Source organism: Zea mays, chromosome 7 (assembly GCF_902167145.1).
Source record: "Zea mays cultivar B73 chromosome 7, Zm-B73-REFERENCE-NAM-5.0, whole genome shotgun sequence".
In the NCBI taxonomy this organism is placed as follows: domain Eukaryota; kingdom Viridiplantae; phylum Streptophyta; class Magnoliopsida; order Poales; family Poaceae; genus Zea; species Zea mays.
Window position 1 is genome coordinate 43,588,562 of NC_050102.1, and position 11,801 is coordinate 43,600,362.

Consider the following 11,801-nt stretch of genomic DNA (forward strand, 5'->3'; position numbering starts at 1 on the left):
ACTCCATGTTCCACACAAGCACACACTAGCACAAGGATCGTTCGATCGTTCTTCGATCGTTCATCCCCTGTTCTTAGTTTGTTCATTCGTTCGTCCGATCGTTCGTCCGATCGTTCATGGTTCGTTCGTCCGATCGTTCGATCGTTCGTCCGTTCGTTCGTCCAAATAATCTTTTCCCTGTCGTTATGCTGCCGAAATTACGTTCGTTCGTTCGTTCGATCATTCGATCGATCATCGTTCGTTCATAGTTCCTATTCATCGTTCATCGTTCGTTCATAGTCCCTATTCATCGTTCTTCCAGATAATCTTTGTCCTACCGTTATGCTGACGAAATTCCGATCGTTCGTTCGTTCGATCATTCGATCGTTCATCGTTCGTTCATAGTTCCTATTCATCGTTCGTTCATGGTCCCTATTCATCGTTCTTCCATATAATCTTTGTCCTGCCGTTATGCTGCCGAAATTCCGATCGTTCGTTCGTCCGATCATTCGATCGTTCGTCCGTTCGTTCATAGTTCCTATTCATCGTTCATCGTCCGTTCATAGTTCCTATTCATCGTTCATCGTTCGTTCATACGACTATTCATCGTTACTATTCACCGACACTATTCACCATCGTTACTATTTAGTGCTACTATTCATCATCGTTACTATTCATCATCGTTACTAGTCATCGATGATATCTAGTAACTTTTTCGTCATCACTATTCATCGTTACTATTCATTGTTACTATTCATCGATTAGCCGATCACCCCAAATTTCAACTACTCATCCATCATGCTGTCCAGTCCACCTAAGACCAGCCAGACCCATATTCCAGTCATACGAACTCCGGTGACTGTGATTTTCCTTCCAGTAGGGAACTTCCCATCTGGTCACCCATCCCAGGTTTCTCCAAGTTGAGCACGCTTAACTTTGAGATTCCTTCGAACCAGGCTCCCAAACTTAGATTCCAATAATTCTCGTTTCTAAATTCTTATCAAACTATTCCCTATCCAACCATGTCATCCCTTAAGCATGGCCCATATTCCAGAAAACTCCCAAAATACTCTTGTCCCATATTCTGCCTATAACTCTCCTATTCATACTAAGTTAGCCAATTCATTCGTCACTATTCTCATCAACAGTGAACTTCACTGTGCAACACCACATACACTCAGCTATAAATACACCCAACTACCAGCTCCCTCTCCACACACACTCAACACCCTCAGCCAAGGCAAACACCCCACCCACTCAGTTACTCAGCTCTACCGGCTACACGCATAGTGTGCTTCGCCTCCAGTCCACCCTCCTGGTAAGCACCTCCGCTCCACCACCAGTAATATCACAACACCACATGACACAGATTCTACTCAAGATTCTACCCATCCATATATAGCTATTCTGACCACTATACTAAATATTTGTTGGTATACTTGCTGGTTTGTATGTTTGCTTGTTCATGTTGCATAGTTATCGGAGCGTTCGTGTCGTCTCGTGGAGGCCAGATCTGCAAGTCTACACTAGGCGGTGGAGCCAGAAGCCAGTTCTGCGAGCTCCCCTTCCCCCTTCGCCGAATAAGCACGACAAGCTCACTGGATCCCTTTGATGCATAAATTACCTATGATTTTTCAACCACAACCCTCAGCCTGTTATTTTATGCATGATATGATTTTGAGACAAGTTATTATGGCCACCCAGCCGCTTGCCGCAATCAATCCCTGATATATATGTTCCAAATGATTTGAGAACAGGTGTGAGTTTTCAAAAGAAAATGCTTTTCAAAATGTGTGTGATGAAGGGTTTTCACCCTTATCACCTAGTGAGTGGGATAATCAGGGACTCCCTAGTTTAGGGGAGGGCCTAAGGTGTTGGCTCAGCTGGTTTAGGCGTGAGCAGAAGGATTGTCCCCTCATATAAGGACCGGTTTGTCATCTTCACTACATGTACTCTTTAATAGTACAACCACTTGAGACTGTGTGGGCAGTCACTCAATCTGAACTCGTACGGTCCAACCCCAGGGTTATGAAGGCTGGGGAGCACCGGGAGGATAAGGAGGGGGAAAGTTTTGTCCGGTTTGGACATGGTGGTGGCCTGACTCCTTTCGGATAACCGTTAAGGTTAGGACGTGCGAGGAAAGAAAGAGAGTCGGATTCGGGTCTCATTGGCCATGGGATCGCAGAGCCGAACTAGTGGGTAAAGTGTACCCCTCTGCGCAGAGTTCAAACCTATTCGAATAGTCTGTGTCCACAGGAATGGACGAGTCTGGTATGGTATGGCAATTAATGTTTTGTTTTCCAAAAAAAGAGATGCTTTTGAAAAGTGGTTTTTTTTAAAAGGTTCGGCGGTTGAGCCGTGAGCTATGGTGGACGGGAAGTCCAGTAGCTGTTTTTGAAAATGAAAACCAGTGGGAACTGCTGAGATACCTGGATGGTTTAGTCCAGGGGATTTTGTTATAATACTGAAAAACTTCCTGCTCCTTTTGGAGAGGATGCGCTTTGCAAAAATACAAAATGTTTTTCAAAACAACTCTGCATAAAATATTGTTGTTTCTGCAAAATATCCTGAGCTCCACATATTCCATGCAGTATATCTGATTTCCCCATTCCGCGGGTGAAGGTGGGCTGCTAAGTACGTTTGTACTCACCCTTGCTTATTTGTTGTTTTTCAGAAAAAGGAGATCGGGTAAGAGTTACGACTGTTCCCAACCTTGCCTATGGCTGTTGGACCGCTGATTTGCTTCGCTGCGTATATCGGGCTGCTTCAGCCCCACTCTGATGATATGTCCCGAGTTGTGGACCAACTCTTAAAGTTGATCGCCACCTTTATAGGTTTGTCTCGTTTAAGCAGATCTGGAATCATCTGATGTATAAATGTGTTTACTAGCCTCCTGGGACTAGTAATTGTATCACATTTGAGTCCCAGAGGATTGGGGACGTTTCAGCTACAAAACCAGCACCAAATGAGGTCATTATTTCTCCACAATTGCACACATAACATATATATCATCACACAGAACAGACACATTATACAAACACATACATTGATAATCAATTCACACATCACAAACTTCACATCACCAACATAGTTTACACAAACATTTCAAATAAGAACAACAAGATAAGTTAAAGTGTTTAGTTCACGAAAAACATAGCGTGCATGAGTTAAGAAACAAATACGACATAACACCATATTTAGAGATAACCACCACTGGGGTGGTTAGAGCTTTGACCGCTGCCGCCACCAGGAGGAGGGAACACGAAGAGGGAGTCAACAAATCCAGGCCCTGCTATGGGATCAGACCCACTACCACCCGCTTCGGGCGTAACCTATGCAAGTTAACAAATATCAACATTTTTAATGCAAATATCAACACCTTAAATGCAAATATCAACAAGTATACAAGTGTATAAATTCATCAAAAGTTATCAAACGTACCCTATCTTTAGGTGCAGGTATATGTGTCGGAGGGGTGTTGAACTGTTGAGTCCCCAATCCCTATTTAATGAATATTCAACAAGTTAAGTATATGGTTCATGTTTTGCTAACTAGATAAGTTGCTAGTTTAGACAATGTTATTAACCGAATTGGCTAAGATTAACGTACCGGAGCTGGTGTGGATGCAAACTGGCTCCATTGTGGCGGCGGTGGAATATTTGGTGTCATGCCATGTTGCTGCATTAACTATTAAATGTTTGTGTTACTATTGAAGATGTTGTATTGAAATATAATAATTTGGAGTTCGGATTATGTATACTCACTTGATACATCGCTTGGTTATGTGAATTGCAAGCCTCCATAAATTCTCGTTGTTGTCTCATCTCCTCACGCATCCTCATAATCTCTAACTCCTGCTTGTTCGGTCGATGAGAGCACGAGCTACGGGAAGACGAACCCGTCCTCTGAGATCTCACCGACGACGAGCTACGACAAGGATATACGTGTCATGTCGTTGAAGCAATTTTTCAGGTTGGATCTGTGTCATCCCAAATTTGGTCCTATAATACTTCGGGACATAACATTTACACTCAAAGAAAACTAGCGCTAAAGGCTTATTTCCAGCAAATGTAATCTCGATTATATTTTTATTTTCCCGTAATAGCAGGCTTCGTATCCTTCCATGTCGGTTGCCCTAGTAACGACTCCACTATTTTGAGTGGCGGCCATAGGATGACTAGATTCGAAAATGCTTGAACGAAAGCGATATCCATTGACATCGTAACGTCCATAGCTTTTGGCAGTTACGCTTCCAATAGATAACTGACGTAACTCATCATTCAAATTTATTTCCTCCCCCAAGCTGTCAATTATGCCACAAAGCATTAGCAAATTATGTAATATTAGTTAACTAAAATTAGGTCTCAGAGCCACATAATTGAGACTTACATGGTCCCGAAGCCACATAATGAAATTAGGTCGCCCATGCATTCCATCACGTCGCAATTTGTCTGTCTCTCGCTGTTGGCCTACCGAGACACCTCATGTTTTGTTCATCAAACTCGCTGTCAAATATTATTGTATGACATGAGATAATTGATAACATAAACTAATTCACATATGAACAATTTAAGGAAATAAGTCTTACACAAAGTATTTCTCCACCTCAGGCATATTCGTGAACATGTATAGTAAAGGAGACTTCCGTTCTTCCATAGTGAGGTGATATGCCTTGGGTGGACCAACGACTTTGCCGTTTGTCTGAAAAATCGAAAGATCACTACACGGAGGCATCTCTCGTTCATCATCATGGTACCTCTTCTTTCGAGCAAATACATTATGTTCTTCTGCAAAGTAACAACTTGTGAAGTGTGCTACCTCCTTCAGTTTAAATTGTTTCGCAATACATCCTTCAACTCTTGCCTTATTGCCCACCATTGCTCTAAGCTTCTTTAATGCTCTTTCTATATGAAACATCCACCTGTACTGAACAGGACCACCGACCTTAGCCTCATATGGAAGATGTATAAAGAGATGCTGCATAGGAATGAAGAAACCCGGTGGAAATATTTTTTCCAATTTGCACAAAAGCACCGGTGCCTCTTTCTCCAGCTGTTCCATCACATCTCTTCTGATTTCTTTAGCACACAACTTTCTGTAGAAATAGCTAACTTCAGCTAACGTTTTCCACACAGCATCGGAAATGTACCCACGAAATGTTACAGGCATGAGCCTTTACATAATTATGTGGAAGTCATGGCTCTTCAGTCCATTCATCTTCATTGTCTTCAAGTTCATAGATCTTCTAAAACCAGCAGCATAACCATCGGGGAATTTAATATCCTTCATCCACTTCATCACTTCTTTCCGTTGCTTAGGTTTCAGACAATAGTCAGCTTTTGGTTTGCCTCCGTTTTCTCTAAGCACTTGGGTTGGACGATCACATATCACGGCTAAGTCCATGCGTGCCTTGTCATTGTCTTTCGTTTTATCAGGGAAATCCATGCATGTATTTATGAGGGCTTGGAAAAAGTTACTCTCTTGATGCATGACGTCGATGTTGTGCATCAAAATCAATGACTAAGCATAAGGAAGCGCCCACAAGCCACATATGTGAGTCCAGTTATGCTCCTCACCAAAACCTTGATACATTTTCCCACTCTCGTCTAGGACAAGTTTCCTATGCTCTTCTGTAATTTCTATCCCACTATGTCACTTGGGCGGTCCCTTTGTGACGATGGTGCCCTTCCTAAACTCCTTTCTCTGCCTTCTGAAGGGGTGATTGAAGGGTAGAAAACATCTATGGCAATCAAAGTAACATATCTTGCCACCAGCACTAAGATGAAAACAATTTGTATCTTTAGCACAATAAGGACATGTCAATCTACCATGCACGCTCCATCCAGAGAAAATACCATACGCCATAAAATCATGAACCAAGAACAGATACACAACACGAAGATTGAATTTCTGCTTCTTGAAGCAGTCATAGGCTTCCACTCCTTGCCATAGCTTCTTTAACTCTTCAATCAGTGGTTGAAGCATCACATTGAGGTGTACACTAGGATGCTCAGGCCCAGGTATAACAAGACATAGGAACATAAACTCATATTTCATGCAAAGAGCAGGTGGGAGGTTGTACGGTATGGCAATGACAGGCCAACATGAATACGATGCAGCAGTCATATTAAAAGGCGTGAAACCATCAGTTGCCAAGCCGATACGAATGTTTCTTGCATCGCTGGAAAACTCTGGATCAAAGTTGTCAAGAGCCTTCCATGCATCACCATATGATGGGTGCACCGTTAACCCATCTTGTCTGTCCGTACAATCTTTATGTCACCTCATGTGCATAGCGGTCTTCCTCGAGAGAAACAAACGTTTCACTATAGGAGTGAGAGGCATGTACCAAAGCTATTTATGCGCAACCTTTGTCACCACCTTCTCCCCTTCTTCATTTACAAGCTCCACGTACCTCGACTTCCCACATTTTAAGCATTTCTGCTCTCTGCCATGTTCCTTCCAAAAAAGCATGCAGTTGTCTTGGCAAACATCAATCTTCTCATACTCCATACCAAGACCTTCAAGCAATTTCTTGGACTGGTACATGTCTTTGGGCATCTTGTGACCAGTAGGAAGAACCTCACTAATCAAATCCATGAGCTCTTTGTAACAATTAATAAAGAATGCAAACTTGGACATGATTGACATCAGTCGTGTCACAAATTCGAGAACGGTCACATCGGTGTGCCCATGAAGAGGCTCTTCTGTCGCTTTGAGGAGGTCGAAGAACTTCTGAACCTCCGGTGTTGGTGAATCATGATGATCTAGGGCCAATTTAGGTTGTAGATTCTCAAGCATATGGTCCATCCTATCCACATCTTCACCGTCATCAACTTCTACTTCTGCTGCTTGTTCAAGGCGTGACTCCCCGTAGAGATACCATACCTTATAGCTTGGCAGAAAACCATGCGAGCACAGGTGTAGTGTGACCTGCCTCTTGGTGTGGCTCGTCATATTTCTACATTTATTGCATGGACACCTAATATTATCTATTTGTGACAAAGCAGCTGCATGGTCCAGAAACATCTGCGTCTTGGCAAACCATTCACTTGTGTGACACCCACCCTTCTTGAAACCTTCATACATCCAATCACGTCTATCACCCATTATTGTGGCTATGTGTACGAGTAAGGAGTGCGTGTGAGACATTTATGTTTCTACACGTCACACATACATCTATAGGCAAGTAGTAAAACTATATATATATATATATATATATATAACATCACCTTCATCACATTAACATGATATTCATCAATTAACAATATTTGCAACATCCAATCCATCAAATTAAATTATAATTGCATAACATCAAATTCATTACCTATAACATCAAATCTATCAAATTAATTAATACTTGCATAACATCGAATTCATTAAATAATAATATCAAATACATCATATCGTATTTACAAAATCAAGTTAGAAATAACAAATATCATACATCAAATCATATTAGGTCAAATCATACTAACAAATAACAATATTAAATAAATTGTAATCGCATTATAGTTAACTCCCGTCGGCCATAAACACCGACGAAAATAAACAATATTTGCAACATTAAATCCATTAAATTAAATAATATTTTCAGAACATCAAATTTATTAAGCATAACATCAAATTTATCAATATCAAAACCTTCATACATCCTAATATTATAAGTTAAATCTAATCAATAAATAACATCAAATTCAACAATTCAATAACATAAGTTAAATCTACTATAATAATAGAATTAATACTTACCTAACATCAAGCCACACATGTGATATTAAAACTAGCAAGTATAATGCATAAAGTCATATGAAAACTAAGAACACTATCAATTAACAATTTTAAACTAACTCTAATCACATGAAAGTTAACTCCAGTCGGCCAAAAAAACTGACGAAAATAATCACATATTCATTTACATTTAGATATAATATTATACCTCTACAAATCGAACGCGGACCAGATGGCGAGCCCTCGGGGGCGGCGGCGCTTGGAGCCGGCGGTCAGGGCGGCGGCGGTCGTGGGAGGCGGTCGTGGGCGGCGCCGCTTAGGGGCGACAGTGCTCCAAATCCTCGAGGGCAGCGGCGGTTTGTGAACACGGACTGGATGAAGCAGACAAAATGAGCCCGCACGGGCTGTGCTCTGGCTCATAAAACTTTAATTTCCATCGGCCATAGTATGGGGCCGACGGGAATAAGTTAATCCCGGTCGGTCAGAGCAAAGGCCGACGGGCGTTAATGTAATCCTCGTCGGCCATGACACAAGCCGACGAGAGTTAATTAATGCATGTCGGCTGTTAGGTAGCCGACGGGAATTACTTTAGCCCCGTCGGCCTTTGCTCTGGCCAACGGGAGTTACCCCTAGCCGACGGGAATCTTTACATTTCTTGTAGTGAATGGAGCACTGATAAGAAAACTCAATAAAGACCAAGAAAACTACATTATCATGACTTGAGCCAATTATGAAAGTTGTAATACACTAAATAAGCTACAAAAAATAGTAAGAGAGTTTGCCCAAAAGAATTCTTCAAAACCCCCAAACAGGCCATTCAATTGGAGGCTTTCTATAGAAATTTGAATTTCAGATTTCTGAATTTTAGCCCCTCACCCAAACTCGAGCGCGTTCACCATGATCCCTAATCCAAAACCGTGAGCTCCCATTAGCAAATATGTGCTAAACTAAACCCTCTACCACATATCTGAAGATGGCATTGGGATTCGGACCCTAGACACGACAAAACCAAAGATTTGCCTCGGGCTCGGGCTGTGAGACAGATCCTACTTGAGAGCTCCATATCTTTGGAGCCAGTAGGCCAAATCCTTTAACCCCCACACATAATCGGTAGCTTATAGGAAGAGGAAGAGGTTTTGTGCACTGACCAAGGCAAGAGCAGGCTTGGATGAGTGAATACTCGCGCCAGAACTCGAGCAGAAGAAACGCACACACGTGTTCGACCCTGGTCGGCACGCCGGCGTTCTCCCAACCCGCGCGCGTGCTCGCCCCTGCACACGGTCAAGTCCACAGCGCACCCTCTTTGCGCCCGCGCCTATAAAGGCCAATAGCCCCTGCACGGCCTTACCTCAGCTTCGCACACTCACCGCGCTCAATCACCGGAGCACTGGCCGTGAACCGAGAGCTCCTCCGCCCGCCAAGCCGCTCGAGCTCCGGCCACCGCGTCCAGCTCATACCAGCCGTCCCTAGTCCACGCCAGCAATCTGGTTAGCTTCACCAGAGACCCGTGAAGCTCCCCAAGCCCTTAGACCTAGCGCAACCTCACCGGAAACCCCGAATCACCCTCGCCGCACTTCTTCCGCTCACCAGAGAACGTGGACCGGGTAAGTCACTGCACCATTTCCCAATTCCTCGCGTATACCGCCTCTGTGTCACTTGGTAAAGCTCCCCGAGCCAACCAATTGAACTATCCCGCCGTGAGCAGGCCGGAACACTCGCCGCCGATGAACTCCCCCGCCTGTGCACGAGAACCGGCCGACTCCGGCCATCTCCGACACCGACCCGCACCTCGACGTGACTGTCGTAACCTCCCCGATCTCCCTGGACGCCTCACCGGAGCTAGATCGCCACTGGTAAGCCCTGCTGCCCTTTTCTCCGTCGTGGGTACTGTTCTAATAAGGTTAGGACCGCGGGTTAGATTTAGGTTAACCCCAGGGGGTTTTCTGCATTGTCAGAGACTCGGTTGAATAGTATCCTGAGGACCTGTTTGTAAGAGACACAGGAAAAATATACCAGGGACTCTAGCGCAAAGTAGATTTTCCTTTTCCATTTAAAATTCAATTCTTTAAATCTGCAGCAAAATAGTTAAATCCATAACTTAAGGAATACCCATCCGAATTTGGTCAAACAAATTTTGTTAGGCTCTGTGAAATATGCACTATCAAAAAAAATAGTAAACCTCATATTTTCTGTACTAATTTTTAGAGTTTTGAATTAAATAAGAAAACTGCCCAAACCTTAATAATACAGATAAAAATAGAAATACTTTTATATTGGACTTGAGAAAAATTGTGGAGATATTCACCTAGTATATACACTGTTTAAAAATAATGAACACCCCAATATACAAGAATAAACCAGAAATGTCCATTAAAGAATATTTCTGCCCAAACTTTAGAAATGAGAAAGGAGATAGAAAATAGAAACCAGAAAGTGACCCTATTTTTCCTAGTATGCCTAAGTAATAGAGATCATAGGAAAAATATCTGCAACCTTGATCTAGTACTGATCTAAGGTTATAATTTTATTAGGCGGTAAGCAGTCAATAAAGATCATGATTAAAAATATAAGGGCAAATGCAATAATGGCAAGAAAAATTCAGTAGACCCCTGACCACTAACATGCCACTACAAAAATTGTAAACCCACAAAAACCTCACAGTAAGTGAGTTAAACAATTAGAACTTAGATTTAGCCAATATTTCAAATAAATCAAAAGGAAGACTAAAAATGGGAAACATTGAGTAACCAAATTTTTACCTAAGTACTTATGAAGTAAACTACCAGGAAAAATATAGGACTATGGTAAAATTTTGATGAAATGTACCTCACCCCCTACCCCATGAAAACGACCATATATTCCAAGAATTTTACCACCTCTTCCCTATGAGCAAAAATTAACTAACTTCAAGAATGATTGCTCTTGCCCAAAGAAGAAGATAAGAAAACTAGGAAATCTGTTGTTTGACATTTTTCAAATATAGTAGTAGTAGAAAGCACAACTAAGCCCTAAAGCTTTGGAAAATCCCCATAAAATAACCAGTAGGTACCTTTGGCTAAAATTTGGCATAAGGTCATCCTATTATACCTAGATACCAGCAAAAACAACCCTTGATAAAACCCACTTCTAGAAGAGAGTTGTAGTTCAAAGCACCCCCTCTGACCTAAATTTTAATATTTTTGTGTAGAAAAAAAACCATTCTCATTTTAAGCCTCAATTTTTGAGACTGAGTTATACAAACCAGTGAGAAGCCACTGTAATTTTTACAGATTGTTTGTAAATTTCTAAATCAGTGTTGTAGTTCAAAGCCACTCTAAAAGCCCAAGTAAGAAAAGGGAAGAAGGGATTAATGAAGTACTAAATTAAGTCATAAATAACTTCAACCAAGAACCTTATTTAATCCTCACTAAGACATTGAAGGATTGTTCAGTACAACCTTAATCCAACTTCCTAGACTGGCCACACCTACTTCTAATTACCAAGAATACCCCTAAAATCTTAAATAGTGGAACTAAGACCTGTCCTGCTAACTTGAGTACTTCACCTTGCATTTTAATTATTAGACTTACATACCATAGCATACATGTATCTTATTCATTGTATTCATTTAGATTGCAACCTCGCTTACGGAGAGTATGTGCTCATTTCCGAGCAAGGAGTTGCTCAAGAGGAAGTCCAGGAGCCAGCTCAAGAGCCTGCCACCGAGGATCTCCCAGCAGCCCTAGCTTTTGAAGGCAATCCCCAGTTTTATGCATAACCATTTATATATGCTACTTTACTACACTTAATGTTTGTAGGTTTGTAATGTGCACTTAAGTGTAGGAGTTGCTTGAAACCCTGGTTGCATGAACTCAGGATTCCTTTTTGAGATGGACACTAGTTTGCTAGGTCGAGTAGCTGCTTTGCTAATTAGGGATCTCGGTAGAATTCGAGTGATTTTTCTAGCACTCGCGCGTGGTCAGGAAATTGATTGTACTCATCTTGATGACGGGATCTATGATGGTCTATGGACTTGGATCAAGGGTGGATGCCTTGTTTGTGAGACAGAAATGGAATTAAGGATTAATGTGTGGATACCCGAGTTAAGCGTT